Below are 26,175 nucleotides of genomic sequence, written 5' to 3'. Positions count from 1 at the left end.
TTGCACTGCAGAGAACTTCTTGAAAGTATTAGTTAACCACTAACCTTGTGCTACTGAAATAACACAATAAATACACGTTGAGCAAAGCGGAAATCATACCTTAGTTGTCTTTTTCGTCATCGATGACTAACATTGTTCTTATACGTAACGGATCTTCAATAAGTACTTAAGCCTGTGGAACTTCCTCTGTCTGCACCCTTTCACTTGGATAGCCACCCTCTTCATTCTCAACCCTCACTTTTTTTTCCCCGCCCACTGGGGAATTTTGTGTAGTTTTCAGCACCTATATATTGAAAACCTGTACAGCACGTGATTGCCTCATCCTATGCCTGTCAAAAGCCACACTGAATACAGAAGCAGAAACACAGACTCTAGTGTGATGTCTTGTCCTTGGTGTCTCCTTTGGGTTCCTGTCCCACTCTTGCTTTCCGACTGTCCAGGGACCAAGGCCGAGGCCACCAAGTGGAAGAAAGGTGGCAGCTCGGGGGGAGGAGGCCTGTCTGATTGGTCAGGAGGCTTCCCAATCTGTACACTGAGCCTCAGGCTCCTAGATGGAGCCCAGCACTGTGGCACGATGTCTGGTTCAGCGCTGGACGAGCAAGGGCTCACAGACTGATTGACTGCCTCGTGATGGAAGCTATTTTTAAAATAGGCGTCCTCCTTAGGGAGGCCAAACAGTAGGAATTCCAGTGTATTTAGCAGCCGTACTTGTTTTTCTTTAAAAATTATTAAGTTGACTCTTTGGTTCCAGTAAGTTGACCACCACAACCTCATCTCCCTGGAACCAGGTAACTGAACACAACAGACTGTGGGGATCCCAGACCCTCTGAGCGAGGAGAGAGCACAGTGCAGGGAGGATCTCTAACGGGAGCTCATTCTGATTCCTCACTTCCCAAGGTGAATCTGCGCAGCCCAGAGAGGCGCAAAGCTGGGAGCAGAAGCCGTGACAGTCTGAGGGCAGCGTTCAGGCCAAGAGTGAAACCCAGCTTCCTTCAGCCACTCTGGGCAGAAAGTCCTGGAAGTTTGTCCCTTAGCTGAAAAATCTCTCTGACGGATTTGAGCGCATCCTGGTCCTCCCCGAGGCCTCTGCTGCAGGCTGCGTCAGAAGCCGCAGGCCCCGGAGGAGGGCCGTCTTCCCCACAGTCCTCGTCCTCGCTGTCCTCGCTGTCCCCACTTCTGCTCCGGGCGGGCCTCGGGGACGGTGGCGCTGAGCTGCCTGGGGAGTGCTCTGGCTTATCAGGGCCTGCCAGAGGCAGCTGTTCCAACGGCTTTTCCTGTTTTCCGCCCTCTATCAGGATTCCCAGAGCAACGCCCAGGATTTCAGCTTCATTCATGCGGTCCACAGTCCTCACGGCAGGAGGTCTTGCTGCAGCCACTGGCGCCGTGGCTCTTCTCCTCCTTTTGGGGTCTTCACCTGCACCGTCCTCTTTTCAGCCACCTGGGCTGTCATCCATGCGGGAGGCACCCTTCTTTTATTCTCAGATTCTAAGTCTTCCACCTCCCTAGTCTCTCATGAAGAGGAGCCAGGGCCCAAGCTTAATGACTTCAGGACAGCAAATCCCACTCTCTCATCACACCAGGAATTACAGGCCTGTTTGTCCTGAATGGGAGTCCAGCTTTAATTCCGGCGACAGCGCCGCCCGCGTGCCCGGCGCTCACCCAGCACAGTTTCCTGCTTCCAGGCCCGCGCCCCCTTCTTGGCTTCCGGGTCAGGTCCAGGAGTCTGATTCTGGGCGGTTGTAGGGAGCTCGGAGGCCGGCTGGCCGGGCCCCGCCCCGCGCTCACTGTGGCCACACCCGCCCCCTCCTCAACCCTCTTTCAATCAGTGGACAAGTCCTGCTGATTCAGCAACGTCCCCCTTGCCTACACCCCATTCCCACTGCCACTTCCCTAGTTCTGATTCTCATTACTTCTTTCTTGAATTACTGCAATTGTCTCTTCAGTGGTTGCTTGGCTTCCAGTCCCTCCCTTAGATCATTTTACAACCAGCTGGTTGAGTTGTTTTCCTGAAGCGCAGCTTGTAATAATTCCATTCCCTGTCTTGAGAAAAAATCAATGGCTCTCTAATGCCTGCAGAACAAGTCTAAACCCCTTAGCAGGTTCTCTATCATCTGCCCACCATGTGCTTTCCCAGATTTTGTTATATATCCCCCTGTACACACTCCACACACCACCCTAACCCTATTCTTTGTCATTCCCTGAACCTTTGTATGAATTCTCTCCCTTGATCTCCTAGTTGCTTTTTCCCTCCCTCATCTCAACTTGTTGATATGCCCACCTTTCAAGCAATGGATAAAATGCCCTGTTCCATAATTAGGTACTTCAAGTACCTAATCTCAGACTTTTTTGCTCATAGAGCATATTCGTTGCATTACTAAAAATGTACAAATGTAATCTAGTAATCTCATTTCAATGTTATTTGTACATAAAACTCTACTCTATTTTTTAATTTTTATTTTATTTTCTTATACAGCAGGTTCTTATTAGTCATCAATTTTATACACATCAGTGTATACATGTCAATCCCAATCGCCCAATTCATCACACCTCCACCATCACCCCCCCCCCGCCACTTCCCCCCTTGGGGTCCATACGTTTGTTCTCTACATCTGCGTCTCAATTTCTGCCCTGCAAACTGGTTCATCTGTACCATTTTTCTAGGTTCCACATACATGTGTTAACATACGATATTTGTTTTTCTCTTTCTGACTTACTTCACTCTGTATGACAGTCTCTAGATCCATCCACGTCTCAACAAATGACCCAATTTCATTCCTTTTTATGGCTGAGTAATACTGCATTGTATAGATGTAACACATCTTCTTTATCCATTCATCTGTCGATGGGCATTTTGGTAGCTTCCATGACGTGGCTATTGTAAAATAGTGCTGCAATGAACATTGAGGTGCATGTGTCTTTTTGAATTATGGTTTTCTCTGGGTATATGCCCAGTAGTGGGATTGCTGGACCATATGGTAATTTTATTTTTAGTTTTTTAAGGAACCTCCATACTATTCTCCATAGTGGCTCTATCAATTTACATTCCCACCAACAGTGCAACACCCTCTCCAGCATTTGTTTTTTGTAGATTTTCTGATGACGCCCATTCTAACTGGTGTGAGGTGGTACCTCATTGTAGTTTTGATTTGTATTTCTCTGATAATTAGTGATGTTGAGCAGCATTTCATGTGCCTCTTGGCCATCTGTATGTCTTCTTTGGAGTAATATCTATTTAGGTCTTCTGCCCATTTTTGGATTGGGTTTTTTTGTTTTTTTTTTAATACTGAGCTGCATGAGCTGTTTAAATATTTGGGAGGTTAATCCCTTGTCAGTGGCTTCGTATGGAAATATTTTCTCCCATTCTGAGGGTTGTCTTTTCGTCTTGTTTATGGTTTCCTTTGCTGTGCAAAAGCTTATAAGTTTAATTACGCCCCATTTGTTTATTTTTGTTTTTATTTCCATTACTCAAGGAGGTGGGTCAAAAAAGATCTTGCTGTGATTTATGTCAAAGAGTGGCCTTCCTATGTTCTCCTCTAAGAGTTTGATAGTGTCTGGCCTTACATTTAGGTCTTCAATCCATTTTAAGTTTATTTTTGTGTATAGTGTTAGGGAATGTTCCAATTTCATTCTTTTACATGTAGCTGTCCAGTTTTCCCAGCACCATTTATTGCAGAGGCTGTCCTTTCTCCATCGTATATCCTTGCCTCCTTTGTCATAGATTAGTTGACCATAGGTGTGTGGGTTTATCTCTGGGCTTTCTATCTTGTTGCATTGATCTATGTTTCTGTTTCTGTGCCAGTACCATATTGTCTTGATTACTGTAGCTTTGTAGTATAGTCTGAAGTCAGGGAGTCTGATTCCTCCAGCTCCATTTTTTCCCCTCAAGACTGCTTTGGCTATTGGGGGTCTTTTCTGTCTCCATACAAATTTTAAGATTTTTTGTTCTAGTTCTGTACAAAATGCTATTGGTAATTTGACAGGGATTGCATTGAATCTGTAGATTGCTTTGGGTAGTACAGTCATTTTCACAATACTGATTCTTCCAATCCAAGAACATGGTATATCTCTCCAACGGTTGGTATCATCTTTAATTTCTTTCATCAGTGTCTTATAGTTTTCTGCATACAGGTCTTTTGTCTCCCTAGGTAGGGTTATTCGTAGGTATTTTATTCTTTTTGTTGCAATGGTAAATGGGAGTGCTTCCTTAACTTCTCTTTCAGATATTTCATCATTAGTGTATAGGAATGCAAGAGATTTCTGTGCATTAATTTTGTATCCTGCAACTTTACCAAATTCATTGATTAGCTCTAGTACTTTTCTGGTGGCACCTTTAGGATTCTCTATGTATAGTATCATGTCATATGCAAACAGTGACAGTTTTACGTCTTCTTTTCCAATTTGTTTTCCTTTTATTTCTTTTTCTTCTCTGATTGCTGTGGCTAGGATTTCCAAAACTATGTTGAATAATAGTGGCAAGAGTGGACATCCTTGTCTTGCTTGTGATTTAGAGGAAACGCTTTCAGTCTTCACCATTGAGAATGATGTTTGCTGTGGATCTCTCATATATGGCCTTTATTATGTTGAGGCAGGTTCCCTCTATGCCCACTTTCTGGAGAGTTTTTATCATAAATGGGTATATGGAGCTGGAGGAATCAGGCACCCTGACTTCAGACTACACTACAAAGCCACAGTAATCAAGACAATATGGTACTGGCACAAAAACAGAAATATAGATCAATGGAACAGGATAGAAAGTCCAGAGATAAACCCATGCATCTATGGTCACCTAATCTATGACAGAGGAGGCAAGAATATACAGTGGAAAAAAGACAGTCTTTTCAATAAGTGGTGCTGGGAAAACTGGACAGCTACATGTAAAAGAATGAAATGAGAACATTCCCTAACACCATACACAAAAATAAACTTAAAATGGATTGAAGACCTAAATGTAAGGCCAGACACTATCAAACTCTTAGAGGAAAACATAGGAAGGCCACTCTTTGACATAAATCACAGCAAGATCTTTTTTGATCCACCTCCTTGAGTAATGGAAATAAAAACAAAAATAAACAAATGGGGCGTAATTAAACTTATAAGCTTTTGCACAGCAAAGGAAACCATAAACAAGACGAAAAGACAACCCTCAGAATGGGAGAAAATATTTGCAAACGAAGCCACTGACAAGGGATTAACCTCCCAAATATATAAACAGCTCATGCAACTGAATATCAAAAAAACAAACAATCCAATCAAAGAAATGGGCAGAAGATCTAAAAAGACATTTCTCCAGAGAAGACATACAGATAGCCAAGAAGCACATGAAAAGATGCTCAACATCACTAATTATCAGAGAAATGCAAATCAAAACTACAATGAAGTGTCACCTCAATGGCCATCATCAAAAAGTCTACAAACAATAAATGCTGGAGAGGATGTGGAGAAAAGGGAACCCTCTTGTACTGTTAGTGGGAATGTAACTTAATACAGCCACCATGGAGAACAGTATGAAGTTTCCTTAAAAAACTAAAAATAGAACTACCGTATGACCCAGCAATCCCACTACTGAGCATGTGCCCTGAGAAAACCATAATTCAAAAAGACACATGCACCCCAATGTTCATTGCAGCAGTATTTACAATAGCCAGGACATGGAAGCAACCTAAACGTCCACTGACAGATAAATGGATAAAGAAGATGCGGCACATATATACAATGGAATATTACTCAGCCATAAAAAGGAACAAAATTGGGTCATTTATAGAGATGTGGATGGACCTAGAGACTGTCATACAGAGTGAAGTAAGTCAGAAAGAGAAAAATAAATATTGTATATTAATGCATATATGTGTAATTTAGAAAAATGGTTCAGATGAACCTATTTGCAAAGCAGAAATAGAAATAGAGACGCAGAGAACAAACGTATGGACACCAAGGGGGTAAAGGGCGAGTGGGATGAATTGGCAGGGTGGGATTGACATATATACATTGCTATGTATAAAACAGATAACTAATGAGAACCTGCTGTATAGCACAGGGAACTCTACTCAATGCTCTGTGGTTACCTAAACAGGAAGGAAATCCAAAAAAGAGGGGATATATGTATACATGTAGCTGATTCACTTTGCTGTACAGCCGGAAGTAACACAACATTATAAAGCAACTATACCCCAATTAAAAAAAAATAGCATTGACCAATCACGAGGTTTTCTAAGTGACTTGGAATAGGATGACATATCTGTTAGGCAACAGTCATTGGAGGGGAAAGGTAACTTCAGGATTAGAGTTTACCTTTCTGGTCTGCTACACTTTTCCTATCCGAAACAACCAGATTACTCTACATTATCAGAGCATAATGTCGCTGAGGGTGTGTGTGTTTGGTTGGGGGAGGGTGTTATCAATTTTAATTATAAAGTTTTCAAGTGAGTACAAGGGTTTCTATTTTTTTTTCCTGTAGATCTGTGTTTATTTTTGTCATTAGAGAAGTTTTTTAATATCCTGTTATTTTTTTAACACCCATATCTTTCATTTTTTGAAAATATTAAAAGAAAACAAATTGTACTGCTGATGTCTCACCATTTTAGCACATCAGAAAGAGAAGACTCTTTTACAGCTGTTTCTCCTCTGTTCAACTATGTGCTGCTGTGTAAGCCTTGACCTTAAGTCAGGTAGGGACCATCTCACTCACTCAAACCTAAACTTTAAGTCCTTGCAGAGTGTCTTTGGGTTCAGTGTTATGGCTCTTTCCCCAATCTTCACATATCTATAGCTAGTTGGTTGACGAAGCAAACTGTCATTGGTCTAATAATACGCAAACTGTGTCCATTGGTTTATTGCCAGATGATTTTTTTCATAATAAATTAATGATATAAAACCCCTCTGCAAGCTAGCAAATCACTGTGAGTCAGAAAGCTCAACATGGCCTTAATCAATAATCCTATGCTACTACTTTTTCCAAAAAGTTCAATTATTCACTAAGAGTTTAGCTGAAAGTCTCCTTAGATTATTGCAATATTTAAATAATATTTATGGAAATAGCCAAATATGTTCAGCTTTGGCTCTACCTCATGTGCAGATTTTTCATGAGCTCAGGAAAGTCACCATGGCCAGGAGAACTACCATAGTTCTTGATGACCTCTTGTCATTAGTGGAACTTTGGTGGCTTTGACAGAATCTCTATAGTCAGTGAGCACAGAAGGTTCACACTAAAGACACCAAATCAAGAAGAATCTCTAGGACTGGATTCAAAGAACATTAGAGATGGAGGGCATTATAGAAATCATTGAACAATCCCTCTCTCTCTTCTTTTTAAACAAGAAGACTCGTATCAAATATAGAGTTAGTTTGTAGCAAAGCTCTCTGACCCCTGGCCCTCCAGATCCCCTGCCACATCTATCTCCATATTGAACAACCTTTTTTCATACACAGATCTCAGAATCATCCAAACAGTTCCAAAAGGAAGTCAGTTTTTATTACTAACATGATGGAGAAGTCTTCAGATTGTTAATTTAAAGTCATTATCAGACTAGGCTCAAGTTCAAATTCTCCAACTCTCTCATTCAGTAAATCATACAAGAGCTAGAGTCAAGGTAACTAGAGCCTCAAAGCATAAAAAATAACTTGTTTGAAATTTATTTGCTGTGAGGAGGACGTCCCACGTTTTAATGAGCAGATATAAGAGCAGATATAGATTAAGAGCAGATTAAGAGCAGATATAAACTGTCCTCAGTGGCTTTGGTATGAGTTGAGTTCCCTGCACATTCTTCCTTTAGAAATGCAAAAACTCTTTCAAGAATTTTATGCCTGCATGGAGAAAACTGCTACTGTGTACAATTAGCATATTTACTAAGGTTTGTCATTACTTTTGGTAATTAAAATCGTACAAAGAGAGAGACATATCCAATTCAAGAAAATTACACAGTACAGTAATACAATCATAATGGTTGCCTGACAATTATTAAAATATACCAAACTCTTCTTTACAGTAAAAGTATTCACTAGAGTAGCTTCTGAATAAGATCATTGCTGTGCTTTCTATTTAAATATGTTTTTCTGCGCAGAAAATTATAATTACATTTGCATAACTACTGTAATCAATCTAGAATTATGGCTCAATTTTTTTTTTTTTTTTTTGCGGTACACGGGCCTCTCACTGTTGTGGCCTCTCCAGTTGCGCAACACAGGCTCCAGCCGTGCAGGCTCAGCGGCCATGGCTCACGGGCCCAGCCGCTCCGCGGCATGTGGGATCTTCCAGGACCGGGGCACGAACCCGTGTCCCCTGCATCAGCAGGCAGACTCTTCAACCACTGCGCCACCAGGGAAGCCCAATGGCTCAAATTTTTCTTCTCCAAATCACTATTCTTTCTAAGACATCAGGAGCTCTGAGGCATAATCTGGGTTTGTGGATCATTATTCTAATTTGTAATGGGATTAAATGTATTTTTGCACCTTCTTTACATGAATCAGTCATTCTAGGGATACAGTAGGCAATACAACTACTTTGTGCAATTTGTTTATTTCTAATTGAAAAACAGGCTTTAATTTCCCAAATCGATTTTGTCCAAAACAAAAGAAAATAAACCATTAGCAAAAACAATTATTTACATTTACAAAAGGAGAACACCAAACGATATTTGGATGAAGTGGACTTCCATAGGCAAGACAAACATTCATCTGTACATTCAGGTGTCCTGTACTTACTGAGATTAGCTGGGATGGCCGAGCTAAATTCTGTCCCATCTTGGAAATACTGGCTACCATAAACCAAAGATTTCTTTTGAATGTTTCTCTTCATTCCTGCTGAATTCAACAGGCTTCCATGGGACCTGATATTACAGCTATATCTATTTTTAAAATCCAAGTCAGATCTGATGAAAATGATAAGCAGACAAAAATACCAATCTGCAACCAGCCTTCTAGAGCCATGGACCGGGAGGCTAGCTCTATGAGAACTTCCGGCTAGCTCCTTTTTCTGACCAGTCTGCTGACAGTGTCAGAATCCCACAGACCCTATCTGCATGGTTCTTGTCTCCGGAGGGCAGAGACCGAGGCGCAGTAGCAGACCAGAGCATGAGGTACTCTAAAATCCAGTTTGTCTCTGGTCCTGCTACACAGTGTTTTTGGTTACCAGGCCCAGCTACTCAAGGGAATGATGTCTCCATGGACCAGGCCAGCACACAATAAATTCTCAAAAGCACAGACAATATATATTTCCTGAGAGTCACTGTATGAAGCCACTACCGAAAGAAACCCTAAAGCCTTTCTCTAGCAAAGGATTTCAAAATCATTTCCACGTGAAAAGATGTTAAACCTAACTCAATCTTTTAAACTTTTTTTATTTTGGAAGGTTAGGAGCTTTGCTGAAAATTGCACAAGGAACTGTTTTAATGACCAATTAATTCAGATTGGCAGACACACAGGAGTAAATACGTTCAGTGAGTAACAGCAAGGGTCACAAGGATACCCAAAGGATTATGTATTGACTTTGGAAGAGAAATTGAGATAAACTGAGAACAAACGTTAAGTCAGCCGTGGAATTACAGTATTACTTAAGTGTGTACTCAACTGTATGTTTATAATCACAGGTAATGCCTACCTAGGAAAAAATGGAGCCAGCAGGTAACTTGACTTGTATTTACATAATGTTATAAAAATAAATTCTTGCCTCATTACTGAGAGCCAGCCTCTATTATTGATACATTACCAGCCTCTAGAAAGCATGGGGAGCTCTAGATGTAGGGTCAGCCTTATTTGGAAGGTGTGTGAATTCAAAACAACAACAGTTTCAAGATTTCTTTCCTTTAAATAGGGTAGCAACATTTATTCAAAAGATAGAGAAATATAGTCAAAGAAGCAGGCAAAGAATCATAAGAAATTGGAGGTAGGTGGATATTTAGTATGTCCTAATTTTGTTTTTTAACTTGTTTCTATTCTAATTTTATATACATGAAAAGTTATATACATGCAGGCACAGAATAAATGAAAGATATTCCTTCCTTCCTTAATTCTGAGATAAAGCAAACCCACATGAAGCAGAAATTACATCACTTGTGTGTTAGTTTCAATGAACGCCTGACAGTGGAGGAGATGGAGAGTGGTAGAATGGTGGAATGCTAAAGATAAATTGAATGTGGAGCTAAGTCTTGAGCAGGGATTTAAAGAGGAGAAGCTATGTGGATAAGCTAGTAGGAGACTGATCCAGGTGTGGCAGAAGTAAAGTACTGAAATTCTAGTAATTAGGGCAGCATAAACATGGGTCTAGTTTAAAGAGTTGTGTGTTCAGAAAAAAAACCAAAACAACAAGACATGAAAATGGTGAGATGGGGGTTACAGCGAACATAGATGGAGTTGAAGTGTTGGTGGGGGCAATCAGATTTAATACGAAGATGCCGTTTATTTATCAAAGTAGAAACCCAAAAATTCTTTTTGAGGAATGATAGTCTCCAAGGCAACTGAGCTTTATAATGAATAATGACAATGGCTAACACTTACTAGGTGTTTTCTATGAGTTCTGAGGACTTTATGTATGTCACATCATTTAATCCAGGATTTCTCAACCTTGGCACAATTGACATTTTGGGTTGAGTGATTATTTGTTGTGGAAGGCTGTCCTGTGTACTGTAGGATGTTTAGCTGAATCCTTGACCTCTACCTATTAGATGTCAGTAACAACATCCACACCCCACACCTCCCAACATACACACAAGTCGTGACAATCAAAAATACCTCCAGTCATTGCCAAATGTCCTCTGAGGCAACACCTCTCTAGTTGAGAGCTTCGGACTTTTTCTTAACAAGAAGCTATGAGTTAAATCTCATCAACTTTATTTTCACTAACTATCTGTTCACAGATGAAGGGCAGGGATGTTAAATTACTTGCTCAATGTCACACGGTTAATAAGCAGTAAAGCCTGCTGGTCTTTGCTCCTGGTTCCTGGCACAGACCTCCTATATCCCTTGGAATTTCCTGGGTGGCAGCAGTGTCTTTTGCTTTGATGAATCTTAGTGGACTCCTGGAATGGATTTGGTCACCAGGAAGACTAAGTCAATATGAGAAGGTTGGAATTTTCAGCCCATTCTTCAGAGAAGGAGAGGGGCTAGCAATGGAGTTAATGATCGATCATGCTTGCATGACGAAGCCTTCATAGAAATCTCAAAAGTACGGCATTCGAAGCACAGTTGTTAAGTAACTTGCCCAATGCCACATGCTTAATAAGCACCAGTGAAGCTTGTCTGTGAACTTCAGCCACTTGATTCTCGGGACTGGATTCTTAACCACTATTGTCTATTGCTTCCTCATAATCTTTCTAGGCAAGAATCTAGCATAAAGTCCTATTAAAAAATAAGAAATAACCCAACGTAATAGCCCTCATCTTAACTGAAATATTAAAAATTGGCCAGACTTCTTTATTTTAGTAACGACATCACAGCCAGTGCAGTCAAGACTCCTGTCTCTTGTTTTGCAGTTTATCCAGTGACTGCCTTTCTCATCTAATGCTTTTTCAGTGATATGTTCTACATCATGTTAAAGAGATTTTGTTGTATCTGACCTTAAATTGACATCAGAGAAACAATTATCAGCGCTTCTCTGTTTATTTCTTCTGGGCTTTGGCTGTGTAGGGAGAATAAAAGGTTCTTGCTTGTCCACAACTATTTAAAAAATGCAATTATTTGAGTATACCTTGTAGCTTCCAAGTGTACCTAGATTGTACAATGTGCATAACTGTCCTAGCAAAAGGGGACGATCCACCTGCACATTTTCTGATCAGAGTTGCTCCCTTTTCCTTTAATGATATATGGAAAGTGAGGACAGAATGCTAGAAGGGAAAAAGGTCTGCCTTATCTTCCATGTGGGAGTTTTGCAATCACGTAGTGAGAACTCCTCTGACCTCATCTCACTTTAGGTAGGCAGGCAGGAGACTGTGGACAGAGTAAGGAGGAAAAAATGGGCAATAATTTAGAAATAATAAATAAATTATAAATAAATAAATAAAAATATTTATTTATAAATAAATAATAAATAATTTAGAAATAATAAATAAATAAATATAAATATTTATTTATAAATAAATAATAAATAAATAAATAAATAAATAATAAACGGTCAAAGCCTCCCCTCTTCTGGAAAGGTCTGCTAAAGGAAAAAGACCTCAGCTAGATAGGAGCATGCCTGACTCTGTGTGTGTGGCCTCTATTCTCCCATCTATATAATATTTATGAAAGGTTCTTCTTAATGATAAGGTTCCATGCATCAGTAACAATTAACGAAAGATAAGGAAGGATTTGTAGGCGTCATTTATTATTTTAATCTATTAAAAATCATAGAGAAGGCAGCAAGTGAGAGACACAAAAAGAGAATCACAGATTCATACGGCCAAAAGCACACCGCTTGTCCAAAGCATGTCTTTTGATCCCAGAAAGTTCTATCTATGAAACCGCAGACTTAATCTGAGACCCTGCTTCCTCTTCTGTGAGATGGAATAACACTACCTCTCCGGCAGGATTTTCTAAGACTTAGACTGAAATCTCCAAGCAGACAATATTTCAAACAGTATTTGGCACAATACAGGCAAACAGTAAATACACATTGGCTAAATGGAAGTTGAAAGTTTTCAAGTGAAAATGTAATTGTGCAATGAAGTTTAGTTCCCTTTCCCTTCTTGGAGTTTCACTGAGCATGGAGAAAACGTGAGGCTTATATTTATTTTAAGGAGACTTATGGCTTAACAGGAACGTGGAGACTAATGCAACTCAAGAGACCAAGGCAACCAGGGAGGCAAAGCTCAGAAAGATGGGACACAAATCACAGGGATCAGGTGGAAAAGTATGCGCCTTAAGTAAAGACCAAGGGGTCCAATATTACTCAAAGAAGGCCACGGCTTCCCTGGTGGCGCAGTGGTTGAGAGCCTGCCCGCTGATGCAAGGGACACGGGTTCGTGTCCTGGTCCGGGAAGATCCCACATGCCGTGGAGTGGCTGGGCCCGTGAGCCACGGCCGCTGAGCCTGCACGTCCGGAGCCTGTGCTCCGCAACGGGAGGGGCCACAACAGTGAGAGGCCCGCGTATGGGGGGGGGGGAAGGCCAGATGCCTTTTCCTACCACCTGAGGGGCCTTGGAGTTCCAGTCAACTAATCTTGAAGTGACAGAAGAAGGTCAAGTAGAGTCGTTGGCTTACATTTCATTGCCAGCGCTAGGGGTGAAGTAGGGTAATGAGGTGAGGCTATATATATAGACGAAATCAAGGAAGTTTATCTCCAGGCACAGAAGCAAAGTTTGATCATTCCAAACCACTTTGCAGTGAAGAGAGGGTTGCCTGGAATGAATGAATGAGATTAACAAGGCCTGTCTAACCTTCCACCTCACCAAGTGTCGACATTTTTTTTTTTTCTTCCAGCTTTAGAGATAGAGGATATGTCTCAGCTCCCAGAATTTTAGGCATAATACTGGAAACTGACATTTGATTGGCATTTCATGCAGTACAATTGTGTGAACTTTCAGGCCGGCTGTATAACAATCCTTCCCTGCCGTGTGTGGAGCACTTTGGGCCCCTCTGGATGATAGATGTGATGTGAATGGGAAGCGTTATTATTACTTATGTTTTATAATATGTCCTCTGCCACAACAGAGACTTCTTTTGAATGTGCAGTAAAAGCCCCCAAGTGATGCATTGTCAAAATATTTTTGAAATGAAAAAGCAAAATTAACCACAAACTGCCCCGTTGTCTCCATGAAAATAGCACTGCAACATAACCAGGGAAAATCAATGTTAAATAAGGAAAGCTACAACCAAATAAAAACCTAAAAGATGGGACTGAGCCCTGTGTTTGGGAGAAGTATGCTTTTGCAAATCTCAACAATGGTAATTTTGCTTTCCAATTAAAGTGTAATAGCAAAAGAGCAAATCATCGCCCAGAGCATCCTCAAGGATAGCTCAATGAATTTTGCTTTACTCAATAAGAAGGAAAGTTTTCAGTAGAGCCCTTTCCTTGGTAAAGATTTGAGCAGCAAAGACACAGGATTTTTTTTCCTCTTTACATTACCCAAACCCAGATATCTTCTGATGACTCATCAATTCATAAAGACCTGTATGGTCAGGAAGCACATATTTAAATATACAGTGAACAAGTGACAAACGATAGATGCTAGTTTTTTGGTGGGTAAAATTCTTCTAAAACATCAAAGATTTTCTAAGAGCAGCGGGTTTACTCCTTATATCGTCGAGTTTCCATTTAGGGACAGGTCACATTAATTCTCAGGAACTCTTTCCAGAATGTTGTTTAATTAGTGTGACTCTTTCAGATTCCAAATCAGGATGCTATGATATTTTAATACAGGAAGATGTCAATTTAAATGTGATAGATAATTGACTCTCTACAGTTTAATACCATTTTAAAAGATTGTAACTTGGATGCTTTCTCTGCAGTAGGAATGCATCAAAGGGCCCACTGTGGGCTGGAAAAGTTAATGCACTTCTCTAAAGGTTTTGAGTCCTGGAGAACCTAAAACAATAAAATAACATTTCCTCATTAACATACTAGTCACAATGTCATTCCCATAAAGTGACTCTGTCATAAAAGGCTGGCCTTTTTCCAGACGATCTTTTATGGGGATGGTTTATTTTTCTTTGTCTTGACATTAATGAGCTATGTATTCAGGGAAATAGATTTCAATGCCTGTCAGATTACTAATCAGATGCTTTTCTGCTGCTCCAAGAGCAAGCAGGGACCTCTGGTAAAATGGGGGAAAACTAGACAATTCATTGAAAGGGGTCATGAAAATAAATGTGAAGGCAGTAATGGACCTATTCCAACTATGACTTCATGACAAAATGCTATGACTTCCAACATTTTATTACTTGCCATATCTTCCTGTTTTGTGTTATTGTCATACCTTTTTTTTCTCCTTCTGAGTCTTACATTTTTGGGGAAAAAGAAGATAAAGATATATGTAAATTTTTTTTAAGGTTGTAAGGTCTCTGATCCTAAAATTCAGACTGCTGATTTGATATAAAAAGTATGTTTTTATAGCTCAAGGCTGCTGGTTATTTACAAGCATCTTGGAGGAACAATTTCTTTCTTGAACAATTCTGGTATATCCTATTCTACCATGTCCTATTCTACCAGAGTAGACTGAAGTTGACTGTCTCACCAACATTTTACTTCCTATTGATGTGGAATAGGCTGAAGATGTTAAGGCAATCTAACAAGAGGGATGGGCACAGGAAACAGTCATTTATATTGATCACAGCATCCTGAGCCTCAGTGGAGATGAAGAGAATTTTTTTAAAAATCAGGAAAAGAATGAGTTGGCAGGATTGAGAATATAGGGAAAAGATTACTGGAAAATACTCAGTAGGTAAATAGAGATGAGGGAATAGGCACAAGGTCAGGCAGCGAGCACACTTAGCTTCATATTTCCTAATCACTCCCTCTGCTTTGCAAACCCTTCCAAAACATTACCTCATCTGTGCTTTCATCATCCCCAGTGTGTAAGATTCAATTACTCACCCTATCCCTCTGTGCAGCTGAGAGATTTACCTTTATTCATCCCTAGCTGTCTTTATAGTCATTTCCTCAGTTTAGCACTTATTTTGATTTTCTGATTTTGATTTTAGACTGATCTCGCTAACACGTTTGGAAGCTGTTTGAGGACAGGTATACATCTTTTCTGTGCTTCTCTTGAATCCTCTTTTGAATCCTTAGTCCTTGAGACAGGTCTTGATTGATTATAACAAGGTAGTTTCAGAGCATGTGGTAGATTATTGAAGGCCAAGTTTATCATTTTCAGCATATGTGTGTATATTTGTTAACTGTACGCTGCAAAATCGGCATTTCATACTCAAAACTCAAGTAGCTGGGGCACCAAATTATAATTTTGATTTATAAACAAAAGATAAACAATGTGTCATATACATTTTATAACCAGAGAATGACTGTGTATCATTCCTTACAAGAAGCATTTATAAATACGTGTTTGTCTTTTTCTTAAATGGTTTTCTTGTTTACTGTTATATTCATTCTAATTAAACTGTTTTAACACCATAATGCTCAAGTGTCTTCTGCAGTTTCATGTTTTTAATCCTAGAATTCATAACTGCATACTGGAAGTGTACTTACGGCACATTCTTGATGTGAAAATGCAAATGTTTCCAAACATAATTATCCATTTGAAAACACTGCACCCACCTGGACATTTTTCCCAGCAAGGGTTATTCTCAGAGTATGCTTTTGTAGGTTAATACTCTAAGGAATTAATTCATACATGAGCCAGTAATGGAAATTTATATGCAATCATATTATTTACTTGATAATTCCATATAAATTTGAAACAGTCAGAATGCCCCCTGTTTTACTCCTCAGTGGTAGTTCTAACAGATTTTAACAAATTCAGGATGAACCAGTCATGGATGGGAGGAGAGCATTTAATTCCTGCTTTAGCCTTCCAAATTTAAAATAAATAAATAAAGTTCTCTTTTTTCCTCTATTTATGTTATATTACATATATATGTATAAAATATATTTAAATATATGTATACATATACACAACTACAATAGAAAGACCATTAAATATCTACCCAAATCTCTCCTGCCTGCCCCAATCCTTCCTGTTTCCACTTGAATAACTATAAATAACATTTCTCAGTTCTTCCAGAAGGAAAAAAAAAAAAATACATTCAACTTGATCTCAAGAAAGCATTTTCCTTACGCTGCCACGTTAAGTCAGCAATTTTAAAATATACTAAATTAAAATGTTCATTTAATCATTAGGTAGGAGGTTAAAGTATGTAGCACTTTACCAATGAAAGCCTTTTCCTAACTATTAGTAGATACTGACTTCAACTGATGATGCCTGGTAGCTCTACCAAACTTCTGCAAAGGGCTGAACACGCATAAGCACTCTAAGAAGGAATAGGAAATACACTGTCATCTACTTAAGTCTTTTTTTTTAAAAAATAAATTTACTTATTTTTGGCTGCTTTGGGTCTTCATTGCTGTGCGCAGGCTTTCTCTAGTTGCAGCGAGCGGGGCTACTCTTTGTTGCTGTGCATGGACTTCTCATTGCGGTGGCTTCTCTTGTTGCGGAGCATGGGCTCTAGGTGTGCGGGCTTCAGTAGTTGTGGTACGTGGGCTCAGTAGTTGTGGCTTGCAGGCTCTAGAGTGAAGGCTCAGTAGTTGTGGCGCACGGGCTTAGCTGCTTCGTGGCATGTGGGATCTTCCCAGACCGGGGCTCAACCCGTGTCCCCTGTGTTGGCAGGCGGATTCTTAACCACTGTGTCACCAGGGAAGCCCTACTTAGGTCTTAACACTGAACAACTAGTGCTAACCTGAGATGTCTTCTGGAGTTTTGAAGCATAGGTTGTTTTTTCTAATTTAAGGACCAAGTTGCTTTGGAGTGTTCATTCTCTAAGAAGTCTATGGAGTATATCTATGAAACTTGATTATGTTTTCTGTGTAAGATCTGGGCAAGCTGGATATGGCCAGTATAGCAGGATGGAAAGGTATTTTGCTGTGAAATACGCACAGACTCAAGTCACAAAATCTAGGGTAAGCAAAAGCAGGCAGTAAGCATATTGCGATTCTCTTAGACAAGGAAAGAATCTTTTTGTTAGTTTGTTTTTTTTATATCTCTAATATATCACATAGTTCCTAAATGCTTCCAGTTTAGAAATATTGTAAGAAGTAATTTTTTAAGAAACAAATTATTAAAGACTCAAATGTTTCTTTACTGCTGTCTTCCTAGACTTTAGAATTCCTAAAATGTGTTAAATAATCAAAACATTTTGAAAGACTTTTTAAAATATAATATGCAGTCATCTTGAACATGTATTTTGCTAAATCATCTATTTAAGAGTCTTCTACTTTATGACCCTGCATGAAAGATAATTCAGACACCATGGCTACAAAACAAATGTTGGCAGGTAATAAAAAATGATAAATAACTTTTCTCATTATTCCAATCCTGGGTACTGACTCTTAGAAAATGAAAACAAGTGGCCTCTTATTGCTTTCTAATTCAGAGAGCATATTAATTCTTGCAGTTAATGATTTTTTTTTTTTTTTTTTTTTTGCGTTACGCAGGCCTCTCACTGTTGTGGCCTCTCCTGTTGCGGAGCACAGGCTCCGGACGCGCAGGCTCAGCGGCCATGGCTCACGGGCCCAGCCGCTCCGCGGCATGCGGGCAGTTAATGATTTGATACATAGCATGCTACTAGATTTTCTAACACAATTAACACAAGAGTCTTGCCCTCCCCAACATAATATAAATAAAAGATATAAATCACTTAGAAAAACAGAGGTTTACACTTAGCACCAATTCAAAGTTCTTGTGAAAAAAAGTTAAAGGATGTGTACAAGATTTTAGAACTGGGATACAAATCTGAAATGTAATAGGATCACTGCCAAACAATTACAGATAACAGAATAAAATGTATGGCTCCTTGCCCAGAACTTTGGAACATAATCAAGATAGTACAAAATAATTCTGAATTCTTTATTCTTAAAAACAAGAGATGTGTTATATTTGGCTGTACCCTACACATTTCATTTTACTGGTTTTCTGAAATCTATGATGAATAGTTGCTGAAATGTCAAGGAACGAAAACATTAGATTTTTATTCAGTGACCTGTAAATGTATTGGTTGTCAGAATCTCTTATATAGTAGGTAGAAATAAAGCTTCTATGGCAACCAAATTCTATCCTTAGCTAATGCTGGGGTTCAGTTTCTATGAATAGTCCCAAATCTTGTTGAAATCAAGTAGCACTACATAACTATATTGTCTTCCAAGGGACTGTGTCCTTCTACAATGATAGCCAGGGAAGAAACAAGGATACACTGAAGATAGTGGTTTGTAGCAGGTGCTAGGGCTTCCTTGATATAGGTACATATGCATGTCAGTCTACGTAATATACTAGAATCCATAGAGCACAAAACACTGCCAAGAGTTTCTCTTGTCCTTTTTGAAAAGAAGTCACAGACTTCACCTGGCTTAGTAAGTTTGGGTGTTGCTTCTCTAAACGAGATTTTGATTAAGAATTATTATATCTGAAAGTCTTAATGCCTTCATCACTTATATTTTTTGATACCATTTCAAAACATGTGATATGTTATAAAGGGACATCGATGAGCTTATAGTTGCCTTGGCACTAAATCCAACTAAAAATGAACCCAAGAACATTAAAGGGGCTAGTGTCAATTTTTTCCTGTGAAAACTCAACATGTTTTCTCCTATAAATGTGTTCAGCCTGGTGATCAATGACAAGTTTGCAATAAAAATCTGGGACTGGTTTTTACTTACTTTGAATAAAAGGTTAACAATATAGGCTTCATGGACGTTTAACCAGCATCACATTAAAAAAAAATGAGGGAGGCAAAGGCAAAGCTAATGGACTAACCTTTTAAAAAGTAGTTCAGTGGGATAACTGCTGTAGCACCACTCACTTCAGGGCCAAACTTGTTTAAATGGGCAGTCTCCCTTGGATCTTATCCAAGGAAATTTAAGTAATCAAGTACCAAATCATGGTGGGGCAGATGGGATGAACGACTATCTTGCATATTGTTTAGTGAGTGTCACATATAATTTTTAGAACAGTAAAGTCGTCCTCTCATACATAATTTTTAAAATAACAAACTATATATGGCATATATAAGTTTATATATGCTATCTAGAAATATTAAGGACAATATGAACATATCTGACATTTATGCCAAATAGTTTACATTGGTTATTTCATATAATCCTCACAGTACTCCAGGAATTAAGTGTCATTACTCTCATTTTACAGATGGAGCTATGTCTCTCTATATATGGCCAGTTCTTGCTAAAATCAAGTAGTAATTCATCATTCTGTTGTCTTTCAAGGGACTGTGTGTCCTCCCTTCCTCACTGATAGGGAAGAAACGAGGAAGATGATTTGTAGTAGGTGCTGAGGCTTGCCTGATATATGCACATATGCATGTCAGATGGGTTTAAATAATGTGCCTTATATACCACATCAGGTCAGACAAGGAACCAAGACTGTGAACTCAAGTCTAATCCAGATCTTAGGCCTTGAGTACTTAGCTATAACATCTGTCAACACAAAACACTGGGTTTTGTCTTGTGTGTTTTGCTAAAATATCTTACATTCAGAAGTAACCTAAGGTTAAACTAAAGAGAAGTAAGAATTTCCCTTAGTCTCATGCCCTACTTTGCCTAAATATATTTCTTAACACCTTACTTTTGCAAGAAAATTACAATACATAGTCTATCCTATAGAATAATACTAACAGTTTCCTTTAAAGTGGGTAAGATAAGGCTTCTTATCAATTACAGTTCTAGCTAAAGAATTAAACACTGAATGCAGAGAACCAGTTCTAGTCCCATTTCTGCAACCAGTTTTGTCACCTTGGTAAGTTGTTTAATTCTTTAGGTTTCTCAACTATAAAATGAGGATTTTAGACTCGCTGACACAGATTCACAGTACTTTTAAGATGGTATGATAATAACATTCACTCAGACTATAAATGTGCAAACATTGCACTGGACACCAAGAAGAGGTTCACAGTGGCTGAGAACAGACAGGTCAGGTCTTGAAGAGGTTTATAATTTGGGGAGTTGGGGGCAATGAGTGAGGTAGGGAGGAGTGGACAAGGCACAAAAGAAATATGTTCCTTCTCCAAAATGACCTTACTGACACACTATAACTAGGATGTTCGTTTTAACTAGTTTTACAACAGACACATACAGGCAGTATCTTACCACAGTCTCATAAGCAGATGGTTTGTGAACAAGGTGTGGGAGCAGTGCAAACATGAGTGGGTAGAGATACAAGGTCTTAAGGTAAGAAGACTGGCTGATACAGAGACCTGGAAGCGGGGATAAGGAGTCAGAGGAGTTGAAATGGAGAGGAGCTTACATTTAGGTGGGTGGGGAAATTAGACGTGCAACGTCATATGGAACAAAGCTGACATAGACAATGGAAGCCATGGGCTTCCGGAAAGTGGCTAAAGATAATGAAGTTGGGACGGGGAGAGTAAGCAAGGAGCAGAGTGTGTAAAAATGGGAAACAAGACAATGTCAAGTGGGAGGGAGATTTGTCTATGTTTCAAAACATTATGTATTTAAAACATTTTTCTGAAAATAATGTTAGCTTCTTAAGCATCTGTAAATGCCAGGAATGTCACACGCATCATCCATTGTACTTTTTATAATCATCTTACAAACTAGGTAATAATTTTCCTATTTTATGGGTGCTTCATCAGGTTAAGCAGCTTGGTAAAGGTTACCTACCAGCTAGTTAATGGATAAGCTAGGAGGAGAATATACGTCTGTTCTGCAGGTAACACCATGTGAACTCTCAGTCCCAAACTAATTTTGCAAATATGCAAGTGAGCGACTTTAGGCTAAACCCAACTGTGAACATTGTATAAGGAATTCTTAGAAATTACTACTGGCGTTTTCTCCCTGGTTCTGTGGCAGGTGTCAATTTCTTTGTTTTCAGCATCCAGGCCTATGACTTGTAGACATGGCATACTGAGTGCATAAAATACTTAAAAATACATGGGGCAAACAGCGGGAATTAATGACTGCCATTTATTAATGCAGTAAACTCGCCTCTCCACCACCTCAAGTCCACTGTCTGCCTACAATAGAAGAAATCCACTCAATTTGAACTTCAGCGTCTCTTCAAATTTTGAGGCACATGCCATCTGAAACACCAGACTTTCTGTGTGTAAAACAGAGGCTTTTTCTTTCTCAGATTTGACCCTGAAATGTCCTCCAATTTTAATGTCAGGAGGCTTACTGCAGTGGTCTGGAGAGCCTAGTTCATCATGAAAATGTGCTCTACTTTTCAACACCAAATAAATATCTCTTCCCTGCATCCTGCTTAAAATGGTCACTTCCTTCCCATGGTTATTTTTATTATTCATGTCATCAGATTCAGCAATGTGAGATCTATTTAGGGGGAACATTTCATCAATTACAAAACACAGAGCATGCTTCTGTCTCTCAAAGGGTTTAATGACACCCTAAATAAGTTCTGAACTGTTAGGAGAATTACAAAGAACACTCTTCTGTTGAAAACATTAAAACTGAATACTTGGAATAAAAAATTGAAAAGCTGAAGTTTAACAAGGGACACACTCCTTCTCCTTGTGACTCATTAAATGTGTTATTATTTTTACCCCGGGAAGTGAATTCTTTCACTTCCTTTTAAGATTATGGCCCTGGCAACATATCACCCAAATGATGGAGCATGAAAAACAAGACAGTTTGAGAACAACTCACAGTAAGTAGCTGATTTCATGATTTTCATGTGCTACGCAATAGACTTTGACATTTTCTCTCCCATTCTTGCCTCACTTAAATCTATTTTCCACATAGCATCCAAAGTCATCTTAAATTATAAATCAGATCGTGGCATTCCTCTACTTACTCCCTTCATTGATTCTCCCTGTTCTAGGAATAAAGGCTGAGTCCCTACCCTATCCTACTGTCTCTGTGTATTCTAATCTCTGTCCCCTAAATAAGGGACATTTCTACCTTAATTTAACATCCTTACTCAAACTATACTTACCTCCCAAGGTATCTTGCCATGTGCATACCTATCAGAATCCTCCTCTACATTAAGAACTATCACGAAACCCACCTCCTCCACGGAGCTTTCCCTGATTGCTGCAGTGGTAAATAACTTCTCCTTCCTATTATGGTGTATTGGTTTTCTGTGGGCTGAGACTCTGTTTTCAAGATCTTTGTGTTTATAACCATAGTGATTTGTACATTGCCCTGAGAACAGTTAAGTACTGAGACCATAAGGTGAATGCAAAAGTTAAGGGAGGCTGTGGAGAAAAGAAAACTGTTGGCAAGTATACAAGTTCCTTTGCCTTTCTATCTCTAATTTCTCTTACTCTGTCCTTGATCATAATCATATAAAATGTTTACCAAGCAATTATACTCCAATAAAGATGTTAAAAAGTTTACCAGTTGTTCACAGGGAGTTAAAAGCTCTTTGGATCACAAGGACAGATCCTTGTGATCTCTCCTGGACCTCAATCTAGGTATCTCTTCATCTGCTTATTCTTTGGTATCCTTTATTATTTCCTTTACTATACAGTAAACTGGCAAATGTAAGTGTTTCCGTGAGTTCTATGAGCCATTCTAGCAAATTACTGAATTCAAGGAAGAGGTTGTAGGAACCGCAATTTATAGCTGGTTGGTCAGAAGCACAGATGACAATCCGGAATTTGTGATTGATGTCTGAAGTAGGAACAGTCTTGTTCTGAGTCCTTAATTTGTGGGATCTGACCTTAAATCTAGGTAGATAATGCAAGAACTGAACTGAATTGTAGGACATCCAGCTGGTGTCAGATAATTGTTTGGTGTGGGGGGAAAATCCACACGTTTGGTGGCCACGAGTACTGCAGGCAAAAAGAAAACAGAGTTTTTCCTTTCAAAGCCCTAACCCCAACATGACTGTATGTGAAGACAGGCTCTTCAGGGGTTAATTAAGGTTAAAGGAGGGTGGGCCCTAATGCATTAGGATTGGCGACTTTATAATAAGAGGACGATGAAGAGATCTCTTTGTCTCCATACATACACACAGAGGAAAGAGATTGAGAGCGCACAGTGAAAAGATGGCTGCGTACAAGTCAAGCAAAGAGGCGTCAGAGTGAAACCCATTTTCCAGCACCTTGATCTTGGACTTCTTAACCTCCAGAACTATGAGAAATAAACTCCCATTGTTTCAGCCATCTAGACTACGGTATTTTGTTACAGCAGTCTGAGCTGACTAAGATAGCAGTAGAGCACTCTGAGTTCTGCATGTAGTTTGCAGAGATTCAATACAGGATCCGCCACTCATTACCTATGTGACTTGAGGGAATTTCTTAGCCTTACCCTTAATAAGTCAGACGGGCTTCTTCTGAATGGAGCCTATACAAATATCTCCTTCAAAATATTACTGAGGATTTAAATGAGAAAATGCATATAAAGTACTTGGCGCCATGCCACAAATACTCCAAAGACACACATGCAACCTAGCATTTAACAAGTCTGGGTAACTGTGTCAAGTGAGTGGGAAAGACAAAAAGGGCTGTAGGAGAAAGAGGGTCCCTTTGCTTGGAATACTTAAAGAATGACCAAGACACTCTTAAAGTTTCCCTCAGCTTGAGTACTATAGGCCCCAACTTCCCTTTTCTTAGAGCATTTACTTTTGAAAAACATAATTACAAATTCTTTCTCTGCCCTTTTTTCCGGTACGCGGGCCTCTCACTGTTGTGGCCTCTCCTGTTGCGGAGCACAGGCTCCGGACGCGCAGGCTCAGCGGCCGTGGCTCACGGGCCCAGCCGCTCCGCGGCATGTGGGATCTTCCCACACTGGGGCACGAACCCGTGTCCCGTGCATCGGCAGGCGGACTCTCAACCACTGCGCCACCAGGGAAGCCCTGCCCTTTTTTAAAGGTATATAAATCTCCTTAAAAACCTCTTGCCAGTTTTACGACCTAGGGAATATCTTTCTCAAGGACCTGGGATCCATCCCTTTGAAAGGTAATTATCAAGAAAGATAGCATCCCCGCCTCCCAGTCTCTGTGGGAGGATAGGAGCCTAGCTTAGGTGGGCATCCTCCTCCAAGTTATAAAATTGTCTCCTGTCATGAAGAACAAGAAAGTTTACTTTCCCTTTGAGTAAGGCCAAGTAGCAAACACAGGTGACCTATAATCCTCCACCTCAGCTCTTAAAAATCCTCCAGCTCTTTGACCCAGTGGAGCTGAATGCAGTCTTTCTCCCACATTGCAATAGTCATGAATAAAGTCTTCATGCCTGGTTTTTAAACTTTGGTACATTTTTTTTTTTTTTTTACTTTGATGGGAAACATTCACAGATAACAAAAAACTTGAGATATGCTGTAAAGTGTAGCTTAGATATTGGTTTGGCCGTGTATATAGATAGCTTAGAATAAGAAGTTGCATATATTTTATTAGTTAGCAGTAACTAGTTATGCCATGTCTCAATGCTTTATTAAGGATTATCATTGAGAATTTTTATCAAGTATTGATATTTCAACAGTTACTTAGAGAGCACCTACTAAGTGCCTTTTGAGATTTTAAATCTCAAAACCCTGTACTAACATTAGAAACTCTATGGACCTGAAGTCTTGTATATGTTTCTAGGAAACTGATCACACATTTAATACTTCGCACATGAGTGGTGGGGAAGGAGAGAAAGGAGTTCCTGGCTCATAATTTTAAAACATTACCTACAGTGAGACTGTTTTCTAAAGAATTCTTTAGGATGTAGCATACAGACCAATGTGTAAAGCATATCTTTTTTACTAAACAAATGTAAAGTTACATAAATCTAATATCTGAGTGACTCTTAGGCAGGTATTAACACTCACCTGTATGACTAATGTGGAAAGTTTCATTAATCTGTGTAAGAAAACCAATATGCTAGGATGAAATCTTTTGCTCAAAATCAGGTTATGTTATTACACTGTTAATCTTGATGTATTTTAAAAGAATTTAGTATATTTTTAAATCAAGCACAATAAGTTACAAAAGGAATCCAAAAGGATCTCTCAAATGACTATCTAAATTACTCTGATTATTCCTAGTAGAATGTTTTCCTTTCTCTTTTCTTACCCATATCCATCTTAATTATAATTCAGAATTTATCAGAATAAATTAGTAAAACTTAATTTCCTTAGCCAGATTTTTAGTTATTTTTTCAGTTTAAAGTACAGTCACCTAGGCACCCAGAAAATACAGAATTTAGAAATCTTTTAACTCAATGAGGATGGAAAGAGTGAACAAGTATCATTTTGCCAATTCTCCTGTTGTCTGAGGCTAATTGCTTGCTCTCCATATACCAAATTGTGTACTTAGAAAATATTAATGCACAAGGAAGAGCAATGCAATTTGTCTCATCCAAATGCATCATCTAAAATGACCAAGTGCTGTTAAGTGCTAGAAATGTGTCTCAAAATGCTCTCCGTGTCTACACCACTTTGGGGTTGTTTAGAAGTTCAACCCTTTTAGTGAGAAGTATTGAAAGATAAATCTAATTCCCAGCCCTTAACTCACCACTTACAGAAGAGGCATTTTTATTGCAGAACATGTCTTCTGATCTTGCTAGTTCCGAATGAATGTCTCTGGCCTGCCTTAGGAATGTACTAATTCTAATAAAATGAAAGACACAATT

General features: G+C 39.2%; 1 protein-coding gene and 1 pseudogene across 11 annotated transcripts in view; both read right to left on the bottom strand.

The window, feature by feature from the left end:
* Positions 1-26,175, bottom strand: part of NRXN1 (neurexin 1) — a 961,338-nt gene that overhangs the window by 93,595 nt on the left and 841,568 nt on the right. The window lies entirely within an intron of this gene.
* LOC307196551 (cell cycle regulator of non-homologous end joining-like) lies at positions 348-8,736 on the bottom strand (annotated as a pseudogene). Its single transcript has 3 exons — positions 8,698-8,736; positions 1,588-1,815; positions 348-1,507 (listed from the first exon to the last, which is right to left on the bottom strand). The product of its transcript is annotated as a cell cycle regulator of non-homologous end joining-like (transcript).

The sequence above is a fragment of the Stenella coeruleoalba genome (genome assembly GCF_951394435.1).
Source record: "Stenella coeruleoalba genome assembly, chromosome: 13".
Taxonomy (NCBI): domain Eukaryota; kingdom Metazoa; phylum Chordata; class Mammalia; order Artiodactyla; family Delphinidae; genus Stenella; species Stenella coeruleoalba.
Note: the sequence above shows the minus strand (reverse complement) of the source record. Positions and strands in the feature narration are given on the sequence as shown.